We start from the raw sequence: 26,328 nt of genomic DNA on the forward strand, positions 1-26,328 counted from the left end.
TGTAGAATTATCCCAGATTTTCAGTGATGATAACTAATCATTTTCTTGTGTGGTCATTGACTTGACTATATAGGGCCCACTGCAAACCACTTTTAAAGCCTGTCGCCGAACAAACATTTGTCCAATAAGACCACTCATGTGTGTTGCAACTTGGAAACAGATCCAGCCATTCAGCTATTTAACTGAATAACTTTATATGAATGTATGGGTCAGCATTATGCAAGAAGATTATCTGCTCCCCTTGGCCTAATATTTTTTCTGCATTCGTAAAAGCAAAAATCTGTTCTTCAATGATTTCATGATCTTCTACATTACAATGACTGTTTCACATTAATCAATTTAATAGCAAACATCTCTCCTGCTCTGGCAAATTCTGCCCACCCACTTGTCAATATTGATTGTGCATTCAGGAGACAGTCTCTTTCTGCTACTGATTACTGAAATCAACTTTATTTATTTCTTCCTGTTCAAAGTCACTTACATTTGGGTCAAGTTGAACCACCTTTCCAGCTAACCTAAATGCTATTAAAGTACTAACTCATCAATATACTGTTTCTCCTTGTAACTTGGGAGGCATTTTTCAGCTTGCACAGCTGAACATTTAAGTTCAATCGCCTCCCGCCTTCCGGTTCCTGAACCAAAGAAGCACTGTGGGTGATGAACCACTATGGCGCATTACTCTGCTAATACATTCCTGTTGCAACAGTATTCTGAAACAAAAGCAGAGAAAACAAACAAGCCCGCGCCCGGTATATCCCATATTGTATATGTTACCAGCTGCATGGCAATATAAATGCCCATATATGTATACAAAGCAAAAAGACAGTTGTCAGTGCTTTTCCTTTACACTGCATATCTGTGTGTATCTAGCACATTGAAAACATGACGTATTAGTTCATATTTTGATTAAAACATTTAAGTCTGCATCCCAGGTTCAAGGGTACCTCATTATATGCAGGTCTAACGCTGACCTATATCCTTTAAACACCATTAAAATGCAGTTAAAAACAGATGCACTCACCTCCCAGGTATAGGGGTTTACATTTAGCAAGGGCTGACTTGTGAGCCACACCCAAAGGTGCCTTAATAAGGCTTGATGGAAAGCTGGTATGACAATAAGGCAATATTTTGAAACAAAACAAGCCCGGGCTTGGTATATCCCATATTATATATGGTACCAGCTGCATGGCAATAAGTCTGCGCTCCCTATATCTCATATTGTATATGGTACCAGCTCCGTGGCAATATAAAATGCTAGATACACACAGATATGGAGTGTAAAGGATAAGCACTGGCAATAGTATTCTGTATTGCATTTACTGGTCTTGTAATGTATTTCATCCAGGTTCCCCTCTTATAACAGTTCTGCTAAACAGATATATTTGATAAGGTTTGTACTCAAGAAATATTAACATGTTTTCTATATGACATGCATATCTAACTGTTTTCATTGTATAATTTTGTTGTAAATCCCATTCAGTAGCATGTGGAAACTGAGTGATGTTATTGTACAATTGAGAGGAGAATTTTTGATGAGTGCAGACAGAGGCCCAGGGAGTGCAGTAGGTATTTCTTGCTTAGGGCAGTTGACACCTAAAGAGAAAATGTTGGCTTGGCATGATTTTGGTTGTTGAAAGAAAGTGTTTGCCTCAATATTTTGTTATTCCCACATGCGAACACACACCCCTGCACACAGAACAACATACTCTTTTTCTTTGAACTGTGCATTTAATTCAACTTCACACCAGCTGTGGTTCTTATGATACTTGCAAGCTCAGACCTTTATCAGATAGTTTGTGCTTATACACTGCAATCCATTAATTAAGTGAATCACAGAGAAACTGTGGACAACAAATCACTCATTGACGGGGGATTGAAATAAATTCACTGCAAATTCGCAAATCAGGACATTGCAATTAAATAAATCTACTGTGCTCAAGCACACAAAAACAGCCTGCAATCCATCACATGCCTGGTGCTGTCTTCACTCTGTAGTTTTACACTATGTGTACTATTTCTTCTAAGAAACTTTGAAACGCACATTTTTAAAATGTGTTTATTTAGTGCAACTTACTTCTTTTAATTAGTATATATATATATATATATATATATATATATATATATATATATATATATGTGTGTGTGTGTGTGTGTGTGTGTGTGTTTTACAGTAGATTTTTTACAGTGGCTGACTATGATAAGGTTGTTTTGATAGTTAGCCTTGGACACATGCAGAGGCAGACTGGGTTGTGGGGCAGTGGGCCAGTCCCAGAGTGGGCAACCTTGGGCTGGGTCACTGGGCCACCTGCATTTTTCTTCCCTTAAATATGTTCCTTTAGGCTGCTGAGTCGAGTCTTGCCTCCTGGGCTAAAATTTACCAGCCCTCCCCTGGACACATGGTTGTCTTTTCTGATTCTCATTTTCTAGCGCTATTCAGGGGTTTGATGTATCATCATCACCATTTATTTATATAGCACCACTGATTCCACAGCGCTGTACAGAGAACTCATTCACATCAGTCCCTGTCCCATTGGAGCTTACAGTCTAAATTTCTTAACATGCACACACACACACACACAGAGACTAAGGTCAATTTTGATAGCAGCCAACTAACCTACCAGCATGTTTTTGCAGTGTGGGAGGAAACCGGAGCACCCGGAGGAAACCCACGCAAACACAGGGAGAACATACAAACTCCACACAGATAAGGCCATGTTCAGGAATTGAACTCATGAACCCAGTGCTGTGAGGCAGAATATTAGAATATTATTAGAATATTCACCTCATTCCACGTTTGGATGCAGAGTTTCTCATATGGAATTTGTCCTTTAATGTTTTTTGCGTAATTCACCCTATTATCTTTGTTCCGCCCACACCTACCTTTATTATACCCTAAATCACACCATGGGGTAAATGTATCAAGCTGAGAGTTTTTCGGCGGGTTTGAAAAACCAATCAGATTCTAGCTATCATTTATTTAGTACATTCTACAAAATGACAGCTAGAATCTGATTGGTTGCTATAGGCAACATCTCCACTTTTCAAACTCGCCGAAAAACTCTCAGCTTGATACATTTACCCCCATGTCTACATTGTAGTCATCCCAGCTGTATTCATTCTGTGAATTGTTAATTTTACAAATTCAGGTAGGAATATCATTCCACAGAATGTCAAAACAAAAGTGGAAATCATGCATTGTATCACCAGAATTTCCCACCTTTGCAAAATGGTCACATAGCGGAATCAATAGCAGACATGTGACTGACTGTCTTTGATTGGCTCTATTATATCATGATGGTTTAAGCACAGTCTCTTCCTATAACGATTCAAGGAGAACAGACAAAGAACAGTCTAATAAAAACATGTAATTGAATTTAGTGGAATATGAGCGCGTAATTTGGTGATCAGGCACATAGTATGGTAAAAATATGTTTCAGTTTGTAAAGCAAAGTTAAATACTTCCCAGGGCACAAGTAAGTTTTAATTTGGCTCTCAAAAAGAAAAGGTACCTAGAAAAATTAATAGAATAGAGTTCCCCAATGAAACATCTATGAAAGTAATGATCACAGTAACCTTCTTTAACTTTTTCATTCTTTTTTTTGTTGTTTAAATTATATTTTTATTTTTTTCAGATATTAAATATGTTTTTATAATTTGTTTTCATAATATTTTTTAATTTTAATTAATATTGTCATATCACAGTAAGGCATATCTACATATGAAAAGGAAACAAAATTGAAGTAAAGTGTCATGGGCAGCCTAATATGCCAAGTCTCGGTTTTGACTGGCACTTGGCATATCAATGACTTTTCACATTTTGCCCAATTTTATTAGCCATCATTTAAACTTGACACAATGCCTGTCATTGTTAATCGAACTAAACAAAACTATCCATCACTGTGATATTCAATTAATTTGGAACTGGCTTATTAGCTTCTGCACACATGATAATAAAATAATTCAAACAGCTTCACTCTAATGTAATGGACCGTTTCCAATTAATTTCAGCTAGGAACTATTTTCCGATTCTATTTTCCGTTTCTAGACTATGGTTCTCAAATAGTAATCATATTGAAATTGTAACATTTCACAATGATGTTTCAGACAAACCATTCTGAATTTTAAGCTGTGCTTCATTATCTTATCAGTTATCTTATGTTGATCATATTATAGTATTAAGCATTTATGACTTATTATACATTCTTTAAGTATGTCTGGTCAAGAAACAAACAACACCTATTTTTCTAACATACTCTTAAATAAACTCTACCTACTTGCAGCATGACTCTATAAGACACAACAAACTGGATATGATGATCACCCCATCTAATTTGCTTGTTTTATTTACATACTTATAGAATATAATTGTTGTGATCAAATTTATCTACAAATGTCTTATTTGATGTCCTGGTTCCCCATTTGAGGTCCTAACCCATAGGTTGCGTACCTTTGCTTGAGGCTACTAGACTACTATTAGAATGGATGAGTAATTACTCAAAGTAATTACTTAAAACATTTATCCTGGACCTCCTCCTATTGGACATTATAGCACTTGCAAACCTTGTTTTAACAGATTTTAAAATAGTTGCATAGGGAGGTTTTAGCAGAAGGACCAATAAAAAGATTCAGCCTCCTTTATTACAGCTTTTAATTGGTCCATGCAGTCATGTCCCACTGCCAGCTACACACCCTGCCTTTCAGCCAGGGTGTGAGAAGAACAATAGAGCCCTGGAGAGTAGCAGGCTTAATGGAGCAGACCCCTGGACTCCAGTGAGGGGTGCCCCAGATAGGGTAATTTTTTTTATTCAATCTGAAAATGAAAGTTTAAAGGGTAACCACTGAAAAATTATGCTTTTTATTGCTTTGCCTAAATAAGCTATTATGATGGCTTCCAGAACTTACTGGAATAGCTCCTTGAAATAGGACTTCTATCTTGGCATTGAGGACTCAGAGATGTCTGTTACTGCAATTTAACAGGCATATTGTGCATAACTTACATTCCTTAGCAGAATTTATGGAAAATTCAGTGTAGTCCATGGTTTATTTCATTGGTTAGAAATGTTGCTAAAGATTGCCAAACATCCACAACATGGCATCAAAATGACAAAAAACATCCATACTTGAGTCTTCCACCTGACAATCTTGGGTAGAAGTCTTATATTGAGCATCAGAAGTTCTTCCAGGAACCTATGGTTCCCAGCATAATGATTTTACTTAGGCAAAAGCATTTATCATTTTTAATCACAGCTAGATTTAATTGGGAAGTACCAATTTAAAAACCTTTGTGTAATACAATTATTTTAATACTGAGAAGACAAAACATACCTATACTTTTAGGTCTTTTGTATCAAAAATTTGGAAGAACTGTTCATTTTCACTTACATTGTGGGATTAACACTAATAAAAGCAGTGGCTGGTATAATCAGCAGGCATAGTCTGTTATAATGTATTCGAAAAAAGAGAGAATAGCGAGAGGGTTCGAAATCTGAAGTTATAGCTGTGTGAGCTCCTCGACAGACTCTGTAAACCAGTCTTGGACTAGACTTGATATATAATTTCAATAGTCCTAGACAAGGTTAACTGTCTGATTTATGAATGCTGTTGAAAAATGGAGACTGTAAAATACTTTAAATTTTAATAAGTGAAAATATGTTTAATATCACCATTGATTAGGTATGAATTAGCAAAATAGCGATCCCAATGAATTTGTTTCTGCAGCCTTATTAGACCACTGAACCCAAGAAGTCATGAAGTCCAGGTCCAGTGATAGTGACAATCCTGATGCCATCTCTTCAGTTTCATCCTGCTGTTTATCATTAAATTGTCCCCACTGTGAGAAGTAAATTGCATCAAACGTTCATTGAAAGAAAACATTTTTCACCACTCACTAATCTACTGCATGCAGTAGATTAGTAAATGCTGCTAGGAAGGATACATTAATACTATGTTTTTTCAAGTTTGAAGCATAGCATTATGCAGTCAGCAGATACTAACATGATTTTCATTACGACATTCAAAGCAAGGTAGTATAGTTCACTATTTTGTTGTGACATATCTGGGTTCTTGTTATAAATGCTATAAGTCAATTTAAATTATAAAGCTGTTAACTGCAGTATACAGAAAATGATTGAGGAGCGAGTCCCATAGCTCAGAAAAAGAAAAACAACAATCATTTCAAGTAGAAAGAAAATGTTACATTTTGTTCCCTTACAATTAACTTGCACGCTCTCTATAATTTTATGTAAACTGTATCTTTCCTTCCTCTTGAAACACAATGCAGCACAAAAACCCTAAAACTCAAGTCAAATCCAGAAGTATATTTCATATAAACAAGTATTATTTACTGATTGGAAATTGTACATTTTCAGTTTTTGCTGACAGGGAATTGCCATGGTAATCTCAGGATACCTGTAAATAATTCTGTGCTGAGCATGCTGAAAGTAGAGACCTTTTTGACAATTGTACACCGAGGGCCTAATGCTGAGTTGAATGAAAGCCTGTGTGTGTAGCGTAAAATCTGCAAATTGGTACAGCAAAAACAAGCTGCATCCATATGCACATATGCAAATTTACTTGCATCTGAGAGTTGCGCCTGGTTGTGACTGGAGAGGCAGGATGAGGGGAAAGGGGCAGTCTAAAGTAGGATGAGTATAATAAAGGCATATCAATGAAAGAGCGGGTTAGAAGCACAAATGTGACTCAGTCAAGGCATACAACGGACCTCACTTTCGATGCACTCTGGATGCACAACACAAAATTTCTTGGTTGTGAACTGTTGCACTTAAAATGGCCTTACGGTGCATATCAAGGTACACACCTACTTACCGCTCTTGGGAGAAGCCTCTGGAAACTAGAACTTTGCGTAGGTTTTCAGAGAGACAAATCCAAATGGGCGCCATGTGTAAAAAATATAAATACATATAAATATATATTATATAACTATATATTATAAAAAATATAAATATTTCACCTTAAAAGTCAAACCACTCACAAGGACATCAAGACTGTGTTTATTACATGTGACACTTTTCTGTGTTTGCAGATTTTTTTTTATATTGGGCTCAAAAATTCACCTCTCCACTGAAATGCAAATGGGAGGGGCAAAATGTGTCACAGTAAAATATATGGTGAAAACTGTTTTCCACCCTCTCAGATAATCAAGTACCTGTGTATAGTGGAAATAGTTCTGTGCCCTTTGACACAGCAAGGAATGCCCCTAAAAATGTAACCTCTTACTGATACAGCTAAGCTACTCTTCAATTTACTTGGTGCTTAGCCAGAAATTCAACATAATATCTCACATTGGCTGATACAACCACCTGCTCCTCTTTAAACACTGCCATCTTGTTCTGCAATGTTCTTTGGTGGAAATCAAGACGTACCTGTACAAATTGAGGGTCACAGCAACACCAAAGTGGATTTTGTGCGATGCCTTGGTCATTTTGCGCTACATAAATGATCCAAGTTCCTACCATGGTACACCAAACTGACCCGCTACCTACAAAAGTGCTCCCGCACTGCAGAGCGCCATTGAAGGAAATTGCGTTCCTATCCTGATTTCCTCTACAATAAAGGAATGCTTTCATCTGACAGCACTGCCCTTTCAATTGCCAAATAAACATTCTTCAAACCTTAATATCCACCCGGTCTTCCATCCCACGTTGTCTCTTTGCCACTTTCAACTCACTACTCTGCCCATCTGCACTTTCTCCCCCTTTCTCCCTCACAGCCCATGATTTTGCCACCTACTTCAAAGAAAAAACTTACACCATTCAATAAGATATTTCCTCATGCCAAATTCCACACACTCCGCTCACTCTGCCCACCTACAACTACAGTCGCCAATCTACCCTTAATTAACTCTCTCCAGTAACTGAGGATAAAGTCTCTACACTCATCTCAACATCTCACCCTACAACCTGTGCTCTCTACCCTATTTCAGTCCAACTTCTGTACTCTCTCTCTTCCCCTGCATGCCCATCTCTATCTCACCTCTTCAACCTGTCTCTCTCCACTGGCACATTTCCATCCTCCTTTAAACATGCGCTCAACTCACCAATTCTAAAGAAACCATCTCTCAATCCAGCCTCTTTCTCCAACTACCACCCTATTTTTCACCTCCCGTTTGCCTTCAAACTACTTTAGCGATTAGTGTACATATGCTTGTCTCAGTTTCTCTCCTCTCATTCCATTCTCGACTCCATTCCAAACATTCCACTGAAACTGCTCTCACTAAAGTGATTGATAATCTACTTACTGCAAAGTTTAAGGGTCATTTCTCCATATACATCCTCCTGGACCTCTGTTGCTTTTGACACTGTTGCTCACCATTTTCTCCTACACACCCTTCACTCCATTGGTCTTCGTGACACAGTTAGTTCCTAGTTCACTTGCTACATATCGAACCGCTCCTTTAGTGTTTCTACCTGTGGTACATCCTCCTCTCCCCTCTCACTATCTGTTGGGGTCCCACAAGGCTTTTTTCATGGACCTTTACTTTTTCCATTGTACACCTCTTCTCTTGGGGCACTGCTTCGCCCATTTGGCCTCCAATGTCACAACTACTCTGATGACACCCAAGTCTATATCTCTTCCCCTGACCTGTCTTTCAGCTATCTCCATGGATGTCCCAATGCTACCTAAAGCTCAACATATCCAAAACAGAGCTTATTATCTTCCCTCCTGCCAGAATTGCCACCTCCCCTCAAATCTCCATCACTGTTAATAACACCACAATTTCCTCAGTTTCCCAAGCCTGCTGCCTTGGTGTCACACTTGACTCCGCCTTCTGCTTTATTCCTCACATCCTAACTCTCTCCCAGTTCCACCTTAAAAACATTGCCAGAATACATCCTTTTCTTACTTAACATGCTACCAAAACTCTTATCCATTCTCTCATCATCTCCCATCTTGACTACTGCAATCTCCTGCTATCTGGCATTACTGACACCCATATATCCACACTTCAATCCATCCTAAATGCTGCTCCAAGACTGATCTTCCTCTCTCACCACTCCGCATCTGCTGCACCACTTTGTAAATCCCTATACTAGTTCTCTGTGTCCTCTAGAATCCAATTGAAATTACCCACCCATACCTACAAAGCCCTCAACAACAACACCCCTTAATATATCTCATATCAAAATACTCTCCCTCCTGTTCTCTTAGATCTACCTCTGAAATGCACCTTGTCTAATCTCTGGTAACCACCCCTCACAGTCTACAAATCTTTAGACATTCTCTTAAAAGCCATCTCTTTTTTAAAGTTTATCTTATCCCTGATGATACGATTCACACTAATACACACTCACCGCTATCCCAATCTCCACTCTAAGCTACAATTGCTCCTCTTATTTCAGCTGTGCTCTCTTCCAATTAGAATGTAAGCTTTCTAATGAGCTGCATACCCTTGTTTTCATGTCTGCATTTATTTTGTCTGCCCTGTATGTTATTGGTTTATGTATGTCCTGCTTTCCCTACTATTTTCTGGCGCTGCTGAGCACTGTGGCGCTTTATAAATCTACAACAATAATAATAATAATAATAATAATAATAATAATAAATGGGGCCCAATTTTTTTTTCAGCAATCGAAAGGCATGTGGTCTGTGTTCCCCTGCAACTGTTGTGAAATAGACTGATGTGATTAAATACCTATATTGCCCCAGTTTATTTAATATAATGAACGTTTGAAAGTTTTGGAAGTCATCGGACCTTTTTCAATCTTGGGAAGCAAAACTCTGAACCCTAATTATTTTACACTCGATTGGCCTCCTTCTCATTTGTTGGGAAAATAATGGACAGGAGAATTTATATCCTATACTGACATTTTGAATCACACAAAGTAGAGTGATGAGCAAACTGACTTTTCAAGAGAGATTAATGTATTTTTAATAAGGGCTACACTAGTTTGCATACCATATCAATAGAACAAAGGATGGAACCATTTGATTGTCTCATAGGTAAGGCTAACAATGCAGAAATACAATGAAAAAAATACATTTAGTGCTATTTCACAATCAAGCTGGTATTTTAGGTGAAATGTTAACTTAAATAGCAAACAACATGTAATTCAGAACATTTTAGATAAAATGTAAAGGAAACCTTCACTTACATTGCAGTTTTCATTAATTAAATATTCCCCACCCCCCAATTTACTAAAGCTGAGAACTGCTCACTTTAGATTATGCTCATTTTCCCTGCAGCAACACTGCAAGCATTTTCATACAGCTGTCTTATACAGCCATGGATGGACTTTAGTCCTCTAGTGCAGCTCTTGGCTAAGGGTAATGGGGGTCTTAGAGAGGTCCCCCTTATTTAATTTATATAGGGAGCAAATTTAATTACTGAAAACTCCAGGTGGAGTTGTACTTTAAGTTGGTGTCACAGAATATTTTTACCAGCCAACCAGCCGAATGTGGCTTTCTGAAGGTAATTTAGTGACATACGCCAATTGGAAATGGTATTTTCCTGCATGCAGCACAGAGTTGAAGTGTTCTTATGTACCAGCTATGTTTCCCATTAAATGCTACTTGTCACTAAACAAGATTTCCAATGGACATTCTGATACACCCATCTAACACTTGCCTAGGGGATGTGTCAGACTGGAATTTAATAGAAAGGATATTCTATGTATAGAACTTTAAGAAAAAGTAGTGTAGAAATTGTGCTACATTTAGGCCAGGGAGGCAGTGTTATACAAATTATAGAATTGTAGCTAAAGTATGGAAGAACTTTATTACAGAAAAGGTGACAGATCCATTTAATAGTGTCCCAGCAATTGTAGTGGAGACACATGCAATAAAAGATTCAAGCTTACATGAGACAAACATACGGCTATTGTTAAATCTTAGTATGTAATGCACCCTCCCCCACCACTCAGGCTCTGCTTCACCACCATTTCTTACCTTCTGTGGAGCTAGGGGTGGGGGCAATGACATCACTGCTCACCATTGGTTCACCTATCAGTAGAGCAGGCCATGTCTGTAGGTTCTTATTTATGTCAAACTCTATGTTTTTAAGTTTTGAGGTCACTTAGGGTTTCACTTTCAAGACTGCATAACAAACATAACACTGAGCAATAAATGCCCTTTGCAACCCCTCCCTTTCAGTGATATTGTAACTGCAACCAAGCCATCTAAAGGCTACAGGCATATTTAAATCTACTGATAGATAAATAAATAAAACATAAAATATGTATATATTTCCAGGCCCTATAACTCCATCATGTCTAACATGTTGTTATCCATGTATTCAGGAAAACTAGACAATTAATATTGGGGACAATTACTATGTTTGGACTAATTGGGTAAATGTAACTATGGGAGGAATCTCATACCTCCCAACTGCAACAGGACAGTACTGATTTTTGGATCCCGAAAGGGGTGTGGCTTATGGGAAAATGGGTTGAGCTTCACCAGTGCACTGGAGGGGTATATTAGGGCGTGTTTGTATGGTCTGGCCACTAAGGCATGAAATACCCTTTGTTGGGAAGGTATGATTTATATGTGATAAAGTTTCTGCACTTTAATTATAAAAGTCCATTGTGAAGAGGATACATTCTTTTACTGTTATTTGGGAATCGGTGGTATCATGCAAAGAGTAAGTATTGAGCATGCTCTTTCCTGAGTAATTATAAACAAAATGAGTGAGTACATTGTAAACATACTGAATGTAAAATAAATGCATGGAAAATGCAAATGCAAATATCAGGAAAGGACTAGGAATAAGATGCTAATATAATTTTGGGGTTGAACGCAAGGTTTGCCTTATTTTGTGATTTAATTTACTATTTTGCTCCATTTCTGTAATGTTTGAAACAAGGAATCTACAACATTGTCTATGGCTGCATATGTCAACCTTGTCATAAATAAATGTCACTTGAGACACCAGCTGGCTGCTCTCATCTGCCTGTATTAAATATCAAATATCATTTGCAAATTATTTTTAAATTTTTGGGGAAAAGAAGTTGAACATATAAGAAGTTATTTTTTAAGCAAAATAACAATTATTTCCAAAGCAACTGAGAAATATCTAAACCATGTGAATAAATTTGGTAATTAAGGTCCTGTATGAAATTATATTTTTCATTAAGGGGTTGTTTGAGCAGGTTCTCTTACAAATTGATCTTGTCAATTGCTACAAGTTTCTGCCTGGTTGTTCTTTACCTCTGGCAACCCTGAAATATATGCTTTCATTAATCTCTTAAATGAATCTCCAATTTTCTTCATAGGTGTGTAGCAAAGAGGTTATGCTGAAAACTGTAATCCCATTTATTTGGATTAAATGCAATGCCTCTCAAACAATGGGAAGCGGGTACATAGCATTTAGAGCAGCAAGAGACTATACATGTAAGCATTAATTCTAAAGATGACCCCTCCCCTTCCCTCCCTTTAAGAGTATGTATTTGCATCTTTTACCTCTATGTTATGAATGATGCCTGACTGTGTTTTGTCATATTAGAAAAAGAAAAAACTGATTTATTCTCAATAACAGTGTGCATGTATTTACAGTGAAAGAAAAAAGGTGTTACATTTCAAGCAATTGTAAACTAAGGGGAAAATAAAACATATTCACTTGACTAATATTCATTAACTACCTAATAACCAGAGGTTTTCTTCCTCTTGATCACCAAACCAATTTTTGTGTTTTTTAGAAGCAACTGTTTCATACTTGCATACTCTTCCTTAATGTCCAGGAGACTCCAGAATTTCAGAGAGTCTTGGGCTCCCGGAAGAGCAGGTCTTCCTCCTAGAACCTACCCAGTTCACTATTGAAGTAGGTAGAGGTGGAAGGATGATGTGATCAGCTTCATCATAGCCCCTCCTCCCGCGAATAGCAGCTTTGCACAGCAGGGGGCAGGGTCCGCAGTTATGTGATCGCATCACCATGTCCCTCCCTGCATTTGCCAACCAAACTCCATGGGATCTCACGGAGCAAAGGTCTTCAATGTTCACAAGTTTGATCTTTTTCACCTGTGCAAAAAAAGACTTTCAGTACTATAGTAGAATAAATATTTTTTTTATATATATGTAAGTTCTCTCAAGTGTAGGGAAACCAAATGCATGTACTTTGTACAAAGTCTGATTCAGTTACATTATATTCCCCAGAGTCAAAAATATGCATTTTTTTTTAACAGCTTTTTTTTCTCCTTTGAAGGTACATTGTGCCTACATATGGATACTTCACATATGTGTGCACAAACCTTTAATTTAGGAGGAAGTAGCTAAGGGGCTGGCAGTGGGAAGACAATAATTAGAATGCCGTCATCTTTTTTTGTATGTTCGAAACCACCGCATGTTGCATGACAGTAATGAATAATGTGTCTGTGTTGCAGAGAAGTGGAAACAGATTTAGGTCACAAAGTTTGGCCCTATGTCTGCACCACACATACTAAACTTTTCAAAGTTAATTAATAGTTTCCTGTCACTTTCAGTTCATGTCTTCCTTAGCTGATAAATGTGGAAAAAATTCCAGGTCATCGTTGGAGAAATACATGTCCTGTGCTGGTTACTTTATGATTACATTTGATGCAACAGGATCATTAAATATAATCATAATATAAAACATAGAAAGGACAGTTCCAATTTTTCCCATAAACAATTTTCATATAATAGGTGCTGTTAGAGTAAATCATTTCTAACTTAAAGAACCCATCAATCACTTTCCTAATCGATTTGATTTTAATATACTAGGGACGCATTTAAATATTTAAGTCTTTTCATTATAAAATTGCCATGGCTGTGGCAGTGCTTGAGACCAGGGGGTAAATTTATCAAGCTGCGGGTTTGAAAAAGTGGAGATGTTGCCTATATCAACCAATCAGATTCTAGCTGTCATTTTATAGAATGTACTAAATAAACGACAACTAGAATCTGATTGGTTGCTGTAGGCAACATCTCCACTTTTTCAAACCCGCAGCTTGATAAATTTACCCCCATGTATGCAATATACTTAGATAAAAATGTTAAATTGGGTTACCCTGACTTTTCGTATAACGTAGACGTGGGATCCAAAACAGCCATGCCCACAACCAGGGAGCAGAGGAAAGACTGTACAATATTTCAACTGGTGTTATCCAGAATAACAAGCTGACATGTTATGGTGGTGACAGTGGCGGAACTATAATTGGTGCCGCAGATGTCGTGCACCGGGGCCCATGGAGATCAGGGGGCCCCGGTTCTGTCCTCCCTGCATCCTTCCACCGGGGCCCACAGCTTGCTAGTTCCGCCTTTCGCTGGTAAAATGACATGATATCCCTGGCTGCACTGAAGATGCTCTGAGTCCAATATAAAGGAGGTGCGAGAAGGTGCAGATGAGTCTGTCATTGTGGGTTTGTGTGTAAGTGTGGCTTTGCCACTGTTATTCTCCATTATTGCAGGTTAAGTTTTCTATGAACCCTAGTTTGTGGCACTGTATTTTTTTAATCTGAGTTGCTTGTTTTCCCAATAAACCTAAATTAATAGGAATATTGGATAAATGTTCCTTATTTAGCATCAAAAAATCAAAACATGCTTCATTTTCAATGAGTTCACCAGTCTTTCATTCAAAACTATTGTATAATGCCTGAGAATGCCTGAGAATAATCTGCTCAAAATGAATTGGACCATTATTGGGCATGTTGGGTTGAAGATGAAGATGTTATTGACCTGTGTGTGCTGTAACCACACGTCAATGTGGTCCAGGAGGCTAAATGAGATGAATGCCAAATGGCCTGATAATATCCAATTTAGCTACCCAAACGTGTTGTGAAATTGTAAAGTGAACCTTTCCAACAATTAGTGTCATTGGGTTTAGCTTGAGTTTCAGCCTTTGAGTTTCAGTGTGGATTTCTGTAAACATCAATTTCTGTCAATGCAAATCTTTGTTAATGTCGGTTTGAGTCTGTGTATCTGTTTGTGATTGGTCACTATATATGTTTTAACATGCTGGGTGCTTGAACCATTGTTTGATATAGGTGTACATTTTAAACTTCTGTTTTCATCAAGTGAGTAATTTTTATTCAAAATGTTTTATCTATTTCCAGGTTGCCTGTTGTCCTATATATGTGTGTATGATATTCTGTGACAGTACTCTGTAGGTATATAAAAAATACTATAGTCACAAGCAATATTCCTACCCTAGTGATAAATTATATATTGCATTTATCTTTTTAGCTTGTAATGTTCAATGTCTGACACCTGAAAACAAAAACATTGCCTTCCTCTGATCTATTATATGTAAGGGTAACTAGTTACTGAAGTCTATGAATCTATTGGACACTATTTCCAGTGCATAAGGCCAATTACAAAGGTAGCTTGTAGAGATAGGGTGTCACAATTCTAGCAGATAGTGGATTCACTTTTGCCTACCTGGATTAGCACTGGCAGTAACAGAGGCACTGAGTCTAGCAAACCACGGGTTTTCACCAGGGACCTCTGCAAAGAGGTTTGTGCTTTGCTGCAGTTAAGTTTGCAGGACACGTTTCTCTGCACTGCCTCCAGGCGAGACGAGCTGGTTTCAAGTGCAAGACATAAGTCAACGTAGCCGGGACTGGTACACAACAAACTGCAGAATGCCAGATCAGGAAACTGAAGAATTGTCAGAATAAGGCGTGTCAGCAAAAAATGGAAATACACAGTACCAAAGGACAGGCAGAAGAACAGTCAGGAACAGTCCGGGTTCGGAATACACAGGATTCAGCCACAAGTTGCACAGAAACTCTGGCACAGGCCTGTGCACTGAGCGGGTTTAAATAGCTGAGCTGAAGAGCAGGATAGGTCATAGGACAGAACACATGATCACAGGTTCATAGCTCTTAAAGGGCCATGCACCTTCTGTTGTGCAAAGTATTATTATCATGACACAAGGTTCTGCGCCTGGAGCGGAGGGACGAATAGAGTGAACGTGCCGGACAGCGGGTTTGAAAAGCAACTGCTGGACTTTGATGTGTGATATAGGATCACATGAGTGTCACAAGAGAGAAGACCCCAGTGGTAAATCTGGGAGCCACATAATTCCAAAGTCAAAGTCAAATATAAAGTAAAAACTTAGAGGAGTACATAGCACTGGGCGCAACACTCAAGATGAGTGGGGGCATGCACACCAAGATGTGACTGCATGTCATCACGTGATACCATAAATCAAAATGTCCATTGTGCATGTTAACCACAGAGATATGCAAGATTGGGAGAGGAGGAGGACAGTGAGCAACACAGGTCTCTCTGACAATGGGGGCCCAGGCATATGATCCATCACTACCACTTAATCCAGCTCCTGTGGGTAGCTGCTTCACCCCCAGCCAAACAGTGCCCCCTTTAAATTGGGGCCTGGGGGCAAATGCCTCCTGCTAATCTCTCCATCACTATGCTACACCCTCCTTTAAATTATTAAGAATTTGAAGATGAACCTCGGAGTTCTGTGACCCTTCTAGAATAATTCTGACTGTGACCTTGTACCTTTACTGTATTTGCAGTGTGTAGTAAATGCAAGTACTGTTAAAAAAAAAGACATGAGCTGTATAAACGTCAGGAAAAGTTGCAAATCAGTTCTTGCACTGAAATTCTACTCTGAGTGTGGTGGATACTGAAGAAATATTGAAGATAATAATTGTAGACCTGTCAACTTGAATATTTCTTCTGGACCTTTCACCCCAAGAGCAGAATAGCACCCACAACACATTTGTTTCAGCTTCCTATAGTAAGATCAGCTGCAAGCATGACAGTGTGATTGAGGAAATAATTACATTGAATTTGCTGATTATAACTATAACAGTTGTATAGTTAGCATACTTCAAAAAGAGATCTTCAATCTTCAGTTATCTCCATGAGTGTCATTGCATATTGAGCTCAATTTTGGGAAAAAACATATTATATAATTTTATTGTCCTATAGCCTGGTGTGAGGGCATAATTCTACTAACCGCAAATTAAGCTACTCAATATGTAACATAAGCTATTATAACTGCCAAAAGATACAAAGTTAAAAATTAATCTAGCTCAGAAATGTTGTAAGTCTCTGTGTCTTCATTGCATTTTTGAGATCTCCTCACACATTTCCAATAATATTTAACTTTTACACATGAAGACCATCTAAAGTCTTCATTTGCCTTCCCAGATTTTTAGGGGGTAGGGTACATTATTCCGATGCTTTTAAGACCAACAACAAGGAGATAGACAAAACAATTACAATAACATAGACAATGTTTATAGTACCAGTCTGCATTACAGTGTGTTCAGAATTGTCCTCTGTCTACGTTAATGTAAGTCTGCTTTTAAACCATGCCTATGTTATTGCAATCGGAATTGTTTTGTCTATCTTCTCGTTGTCTGGCTTAGAGTTTCGAACAGCAAGTACAACCAATTTTTAGGAATGTCTCAGACATCCAATATCTTTTCAGCTTCAGTTGTCACTCTAGCTATAAGATATTATCTTCTAGAATTTGTTGCTATTGAATCAGTTATCCCTTCTACAGAGCAATATTTTTTTTGAATGCTTCAAATGTTTTGATTTTTGCTAGATATAGCTTCACTCATTGTGGCCAAATAGTTACATTTTAATTTCAGTGGCCTACAGCACTTTCTTCCAAAATATAACAGGCTTACCAAGGAGTTGTTTTTCATAATTTAGTAGATGACTTGTTACATAGAGAAAGTTTCCTTCTGGCAGCTTTCCCATGCTGATCCTTCTTGTGTATGTATCACAGTGCAGTAGACCTGTGAATAACAATGTGGATAACAGGCTTAGTGACACCTAAAAATAAAACCAGAAAGACTGACATTCAACCAGTTTGTCTGACATAAGTTGTGAAGGTTTACTAAGGCATGCGACTGGGAAATATGTAATAAATAATAGTCCCATAACACATTGTAAGCATGTATTCAATACATTTGTCTAATGAGATTTTCATACTTAGCACTGTGCTACCGTGACTAGAGGAAACACATTGATTTCATCATAGTAACATAGTAACATAGTTGATGAGTTTGAAAAAATACATCAGTCCATCAAGTTCAACGTATTTTGGATCTCCTGCTATCCCCCTCTTATATTTGAAATTGATCCAGATGAAGCAACCACCAATACATTTCAATCAGGTAAAATCCCTCCTAACCCAATATTGCAGTCATATTTCTCCCTGGATTCTCTACTATCCTTCATTTTAATTAATGGACGTAACCCTGGCTACCCTTTCTTAAACATATCAATTGAATCTGCCATCACATCCTTCCCTGACAGTGAATTCCATATCTTGACTGTCCTTACTGTAAAGAACCCCTGTACAAATGTTGTTCCCTAGACCCAGTTCCCTTATTGTGTAAACTAACTTCTTTTGTGGCACTGTATCAAAGGTCTCAGCAGAGTTCTTGTTTATATTTAAGGATAGTCAGGCTATGGAACTTTATCACAGAAGACAGTACTAATTTTCAAACATTGCTAATCATTCAAAATTTAACTTGTGACCAATTGTCTAATTCAAGTATAACATTTAACATTTTCTGCAGTAAGTTCTGGTATAATTGAGTTACTTCATCTCCCAAACCATCCTGTTTTATCAGTGGTTTGTCTAATTATGCTAGTTAGGGTGTTTGGTAGCCTTGTTTTTGAGCTTTAATTGGTTATGTGGATATTTTTGAGGTATTTTTGGTTGAAAATGGCACAGTAATTTGTAGAGATGAGCGGGCTCGGATTCCGCTATTCCGAGCCCACCCGAACAGTGCGGATCCGAACGGGATCCGAGCACTGTTCGGATATTTCCGGAGGGCAAAAAAATGAAAACGAGGCTCTGTCGTCCAAGTCTCTCTTTGAATCTCGCGAGGGGTCGGAGGGAGGGCCCAGAACAATTCCATCTTGTACCTCTTTTTTTGCCATTATGTGCTCAAGCTACCTCTGTGCAACCTTTTGGCCTAAAAACAGTATTGTGAGGTGTTCAGAATAGACTGGAAATTAGTGGAAATGATTGTTATTGAATGTTATTGAGGTTAATAATAGCGTAGGAATGAAAAAAAAAAACCACAAAACTGTTTTTTAGCACTTTTTATGTTTTTTTCAAAATAAATCCGAACGAAAACCTCAAGCAAAACCGAATCCAAAACACAAAACACGAGACACCAAAAGTTGCCGGTGCACATCCCTAGTAATTTGGTTATTAATTTTAAAAAGTGTGTGCCAATAGGTTTTAGACACCTAGGGGCATATTCAATTCTCTGGGGCATATTCAATTAGCTTTCCGTTTCGCGGGATCGCGCCGGAACGGGCCGCAAAGTCAATTTGCGGTACCGCAATAACGTGGATTTTCATTCACAGCCCATAGGGTTGCGTACGAAAATCTGCGTTATTGCGGTACCATATTACCAGCAATACTGCGCAGGTTTCGCGGTAACGCACGTTACCACGAACTGTAAAGCTAATTGAATATGCCCCTCTGTGTTTTCCGATGCGGAATAACTATTACTGTTATTACGGTAATACTAGCTGGATTTCAGCTCCCTGAGCCGCGAGCTGAAATCCAGCGTGAAAAGTACCGTAATAACGGTATTTACGCGCACTATTACCATAATAACAGCAATAGTGCGCGGGGCGCATTACTTTTGGTTGTAACACCAACAATTGAATATGCCCCCTATTGTAGTATTTTGTAATATTTTTGCAATTGCTTTTCAGTAAGTGAACAGGAAATTTGTATTGGCATTGTATTATCAGTTGGAATTAGGTATATTCCAATAAATATAATCACCTGCAACAGAATTATTAATAGAGTAGATGATGGTGAACAGACAATTTACAGTGGCATTTGATATACAGTATATTACAGTAAATTGAACCATCAACTGCATTATTTGTTAGACTGCATTATGTCACAATTGGTTTAAAGTATATTATAATCATTTCAAGCAGTATTTGTTTGCATAAGGTATTAGATACAACACTTCTATATTCCATAAGACAGCTGCAAGTTGCATGAAGCAGTGTCATGATACCGTTGTATACACAGGCTGAACACCAGTTTGAGAAACACAATGGGCATACTTAGCAAATCACCCCAGGTATCCAAATTCCAATACATGTAATCTTTTACAGTCACCAGTTTTCATTCTGGGAGCAGGTAATGATCAATCCCATATTTTACCCTACTTTTGGTATCTAAGTTGATTCTTGGTGCTTGTGTGTGTTACACACAATATAAAATTCAAATGAATTTCTTTAGCATTAACAAATCACACTTAAGTGATAAACTGCTTCATTTGCTTACTTAGTGGAAAGTTGGAAACAGACACATTTTGGATAGCATCTATCACACAGCAGCTGTGATATTGTGGGGTAAATTAAGTTAAAGGGGGAATGTGCTCTCTCCAGGTGGGACAAGAGCAGCAAGACCAAGGGTATCCTTCCCTTTAAGAATCAAAATGAACAGATATAGGTAATGCGCTCAATCGTCCCAATGTGAATATGAGTGAATGTGATAATGTGATGGTGCTCCTATCAATATAGGGGCAAACATAAGGAAAATAAATACAACCAAATCTAAAATGGACCAAACACCTCTAAAATAAGCAAATCTATCACATAATAATAACATAATAATAATATAATAATAATAATAATAATAATATCACCAGATAAAGGAAAATGACTAAAAAAACTAGAAAACAAAATAAGTTAAAAGGGGCAAAGACAAAATGGACAATATAAAACCAAAAAACAACACAGGGATGATCAAACGGAATTCTGAGATCCAATGTCCAAATTGTTAGTAGGTGGAAATAGACCAATAGAGCAATAGTCCACAGTGAATTAAATTGATCCTAATGTCCAATATGTCTATGAGAAAAGAAAATATTTGATATTGTGGGGTAAATGTATTAAGGAGCGATTTTTACAATTGATGATATTCGGCGACTTGACAACTAGCCTTTAAACACATTGCCGTTTTAAATTTAGCCACCAAATATCGTTGATTTGCAAGAATCGCTCCTTAATACATTTACCCCCGTGTGTTTTAAAATGTGAGTCTTTTGGTAATTATTCAAAGCTGCCATCACATGGACAAATCTAGTTATGTGGCCAATCATTGAACATCTGCCACACTGTGCAGATAAGGTTGTTCAGTTAAATAGTCAAAAACTTAGGGTATCACTGAATAATTAACTGCATGCTTCCCATATTATTTAGCTTTTGGGTTTTATTTGACCTTTAAAAGATTAATCAGATAGAAATGCTAGAGTTTTGAACAGTCTGAAGTTTTTTCTATGTTTACAAATTGAAATAATATTCCCAGCAAACACACAATACAGATACTCAACCACAACTTAAATTATGCCCTATAGTAGCCTGCTGTGGAATAGTCTGTAAGCAATAATGTCACAGACACTCTAAAGTGCATTATCTAAGAGCATTTATGGGCACCTTACTTAATGAAGAGACATACAATTGGGTAAGTAGTTATGCTGTATGCAAATTAGTTACCATAAGTAAACCAGACAGTACCGGACAGGGGGAAATTAGGGTTCTGTGGGTAGACCCTGGGAGGTATGAGCAGACCAAGGTATCCTGCATGTGAAGATATTCTCCTATAAAATAGGTTTGGAGTGCAAATATCCAACTGCAGTAATACAAACGGGTAATAATTAATATGAAAGCATTCATTATATTAATAGTACGAAGAATGAATTACGGATCATTTTTAGATTAGCAAACTAGATGGGCAAGTAGATATCTTTTTAGAAATTAAAATAAGTGTCCCTGTTTCTTTAATTACTGAGAACTGATCTTTATTTATTTCTGTCCTTATCTTCAGGTTAGGATTGCCGGTGACCATTATAACATGTATTTGTGTATTTTCTTGTTATTGTACTTCTGTAGTTCTTGAAGCACTAAGAGGAAGACCAAAATATATTGTGCTTCATCTCAAAAGGACCTGGCACCAACATTAAAATATAAAGTTGTATGTGAAGAAAATAGAATTTTAGAAATTGCACATGAATACAACACAGCATATAAACTGTAAACTTACAGACAGTCAATAAAACTTATTGCCAGTCAGTAAGTAAAAAAAATCAGTACAAAATATGACAATCCCATAAACAATCCAAGACCATACAAAATGTCACATGACATTTGCAATATTATTGCTTTGGGGTCTGAATAGGATTATGGAACACCTGTTTTCAGTCTCTGGCTCCTTTTCCTGTTGTTGTTAATATTTCACGTGTTGAGTAATTTTAGGATTTTTATTACGTTGATTGAAGCTTGCTTCAAAATGTACTTTTCCAGCAGAAGTATGTTTGTAAGGAGCATAATGCAAAAGTAAAAAATGCATCCCATAATTAATATATAAATGAGACTCGATCAACGACATTCTAGAGGTCCTGAAAAATTCAAGCCCTTTTGTGTGGAAGAAAAGGCAGTGTACCTCAAGCAAAGCAATGAAGACGCCTGTTAATGTGTTTTTCTACAGGGCTGGCACCATATCCCTTTCCCATTGGCTGACAATGTGTAGTGCCACACTCCCACTGGCCTGTGCTGCTTTTTTATTTGAAATAACATTTTATTGAAGTGTTGTATAACTTTTGGGAATGTGGATATTACAGAAATAGAAGGGGGGTGGGATCAAGGGCAGGAAGCACATATACAAACATCACAACAATTGTCTTAGATTTGTACAAAACAATGTCAGCTGAATAAATCTGGGAGCCAGGTTTAAATCAAGGTTGTCAACAAGGTGGAACACTAGAGCGCCACAAAAAGGGGAATGTGGTCTAAAGAGAAATGAGTACAGTCAAGAAAGAGGGACCAGAGAATATTAGTATAGGGAAGAAGGTGGCAGGGGAGGGGCTGGGGAAAAGGTAGGAAGAAGATGAATAGGAAAGAATAAATAGCATTCTCATAGCCTTTCAGTAAAGATAAGTAAGCAAGCAGGATCTCAAACTTCAAAATAGTCAGTTCAGGATTGCCATGTTGACAAAAATTGATTGGGACAATTATGTATTATAGTGGTGTTATTTTAAAATTTATAAATTTGCCAAACATTGTTCATTAGGGCTCAATTTTAGGACAACTCCACCAAATGTGAGACAGGGTACCCCATTGGCCAAAATTCTGCCAGCAATGGATTGATGTAACTGGGAAGATTGCCTTGTATTGCATGAAAAGTGAATAGAATGTGGAGAGAAGTCTCCTGAAATAGGACCTATTGAAAAAGAAAGTCTCCAATGGGGTAGGGGGACAGGGGATACACAGGTTGATTTGGCTGTTGTAGAGGTGGTGAATCTGGAGGTTTTGATAAAATGAGGTAGATGGTAAGTGTGAAGCTCAAAAACTCAGGGAAAAGCCCAAACGGACTGTATCAGGTAGAAATTTTAAATTGTGCTTTGTCTATTCTGATAAGGCCTTGGGGTTGAAACCAGTTGAGAAAGATGGGTTATGCCACAAAGGAATAATTCTTTTCAAACTATCTATTAATTCAAAACTGTGGACACAATACTTTCAGATAGTAAGGGAGAAGTGGACTCTGGGGGAAGATGGTAGAGAGAGGGCAGCTCCTTAGGATTAAGCCAGTACAGGTCATAGGGGGAATACATACATAATAGTTCCTTCTCCCCATCCACCCATAATCTCGTGCAGAAGTTGTCATGTGCCAGAACTGCTTGAGTGAGGTGGAGTGAGGTTGATTTTTTTTGTGGGAGTTTAAAAGATCTTGGAACCGGTAGGGATACCAGCAGTATTTATATTGTTCCAAATTCTGGCTGCAAGTGGCTCCATCAGCAAGGCAAAGAGAAGGGGAGACAAAGGATAGTCCTGCCACATACTGTTATAAATCAAAAAATGGTGAGGAAGCACACCCATTTGTAAGCACTGAGACTGTAGGGTGGAAATACAAAGAAGCAACACCTTTAAGGAAGGGGCGTGAATATCCTCTGTATGGAGAACATGACACATAAAGATCCAAGAAACTCGGTCAAATGCTTTTTCAGCATCAAGGGCCACCACCAGAGTGGGGATCTTGTGAATGTTAGCCACATATACTAAATCTATGGCCTTCCTAGTGTTGTCCATAGTTTGACAGCTAGGAATGAATTCCATTTGATCTGGATGGACCAATGATGGAATAACACAAGGAAGTCTATTAGCTAATATTTTGGCAAATACTTTTAGATCCACATTTAGGAGGGAAATGGGTCTATAGCTCACACATAGGTTAGGATTCCTATCCTCTTTAGGGATAACCACTATGTTCGCTCTGGTGGTGGCCCCATCAAATTTCTTGCCCTGGAGGATAGAATTAAAAAATCTAATAGCGTAGGGGAAAGGGCCAGCAACATTTCTTTATAATAAATAGCCATCTGGACCTGGAGCAGAGGCATTTTTAAGAGTTCTTACAGTGTAAGTTCCACAGTAATTATCTCCACGTTAATGGAGGTCAACTGTATGCCAGAGAGAGAAGGGAGATTGCACTCCTTGAGGAAGTGTTTAGTTCTGTTTTGGAGATCAGTGGGGGTTTATGCTACTTTTTATCTTCCTAGTGATGCTGGCAACTGTTGCTTCTCTGTGTTAGTGATAGGCTGCTTGTGGCACTTGGGTGTGATGTCACCCAGTGCCACACTCTAAGCCTGTCAATGCTGGCCCGCAGCACTGAGAATTACCTCCTTAGCTCTTTCCAATCCCAATTACTCCACACATGTAAGAAATAGCTGTCACAGAATCTGAGAGGGGGCTTTCTGAGGGGAGAAGGCTGTCAGGGTGTGCAACTGAGGTCCTTCCACCAACCCAGGTCCTCTCCATCCCTTTATAACATTTAAATAGTCGCATTTTGAATAATGAAATTACTAAATCTCCTAGCAGTTAATTTAACATTAACTGTTACATAAATGGCCTTGTCAGGTGTTATCCTACCTAAGAAATAAAGACCTGTGAGGCTTGTTTGACTTGCAGCACGGTGGCGTAGTGGTTAGCACATCTGCCTCACAGCACTGGGGTCATGAGTTCGATTCCCAACCATGGCCTTATCTGTGTGGAGTTTGTATGTTCTCCCTGTGTTTGCGTGGGTTTCCTCCGGGTGCTCCGGTTTCCTCCCACACTCCAAAAACATACTGTTAGGTTAATTGGCTGCAATCAAATTGACCCTAGTCTCTCCCTCTCTGTCTGTCTGTCTGTGTGTGAGTGTGTGTCTATAGTAGGGAATTTAGACTGTAAGCTCCAATGGGGCAGGGACTGATGTGAATGAGTTCTCTGTACAGCGCTGCGGAATTAGTGGCGCTATATAAATAAATGATGATGATGATGATGATGATGATGAAAGATAAAAAAAAAAAAAAAAAAATTAAAGTGGTAGAGAATAAAAAGCATGCTATATATGCTTATAAAACCTACCCAGCTCAGGCTGTCTCTCAAAACCTTTACTGACTGTCTGACAAACTGCAACTGAGAAACCCTCATTACTAATTTGTGCAGGGCACAAACTTTTTTATTTTACTACAACCTGGGCACTTATATGCAATTGCGCCAAATAACTGACCTCTATTATCCTTGTTTCCATTTTAGTGAAAAGATTAACACGCCTGACCACGTAAATAGCTCTAAATAAGGAAAATCCCCTGATATGCTCAATTGCTCCAATCGGTTGCAGCAATCTTGGTTCGCACAAAAGAGATTTTTTTGCTTCCGTTTTCCACTTTTAACTAAAAAAATTGTTTGCCAGTGAATATTTATAAAAGTGTAAGTAAAGATTATTTTTTTCTGCCTGTCAAAAACCATTTTGTGGGCTGAACTAATAGTTGTGACAATGCAACTTTTCCATTCACCAGGAATTAGTGAAATCACTGAGGCATGAGGATCAAAATGCATAATTATTCAGTTATGTTCTGCTGGATTGTTAGGCTGAACATTGCTTCAATCCACAATGCTGCTTCTTCCACAGTGTAGGCGACAGGTCTACTTTAAAGGCAGGATTACAAAGAGCACTGTTCTGCATTCCCTGCAGAGATTCAATCCTCATTTGTCCATCTTTTTTTCATATGTCAGGATACCTCAGTGAGGAATTTTGTATGCAGAGAAAAAAATAGGCTGACTGTTTTAAGGATTGTCCATTAATCTCCTGAGAGAGCAGTACTCTGAATGTATATATTGTTTTATCTTTCTGGAGAACTATACCTCATTATATAAAGTAAATTTCATGTTTGTTCTTTACATACGATATAATATATGTTGTCTACCAAGTCCAGATGACCTTGCTTATCGATTATTTTATGTTGTATTTTTTTCTTCACTTAACATTTATATGTTCCTGCTTCTCTCCTTTCAGCAGCTGCTTAGCAATTTTTCCCCTTACAATTTGCCAGGAAATATTAAACTTTA

The 26,328-nt window shown here is 38.0% G+C and overlaps 1 protein-coding gene across 2 annotated transcripts in view; it reads left to right on the forward strand.

Moving 5' to 3' along the window:
- The window catches only part of CA10 (carbonic anhydrase 10), a 259,553-nt gene that overhangs the window by 60,630 nt on the left and 172,595 nt on the right, over nucleotides 1-26,328 (forward strand). The window lies entirely within an intron of this gene.

The sequence above is a fragment of the Mixophyes fleayi genome, chromosome 6 (assembly GCF_038048845.1).
Source record: "Mixophyes fleayi isolate aMixFle1 chromosome 6, aMixFle1.hap1, whole genome shotgun sequence".
Classification (NCBI taxonomy): Eukaryota; Metazoa; Chordata; class Amphibia; order Anura; family Limnodynastidae; genus Mixophyes; species Mixophyes fleayi.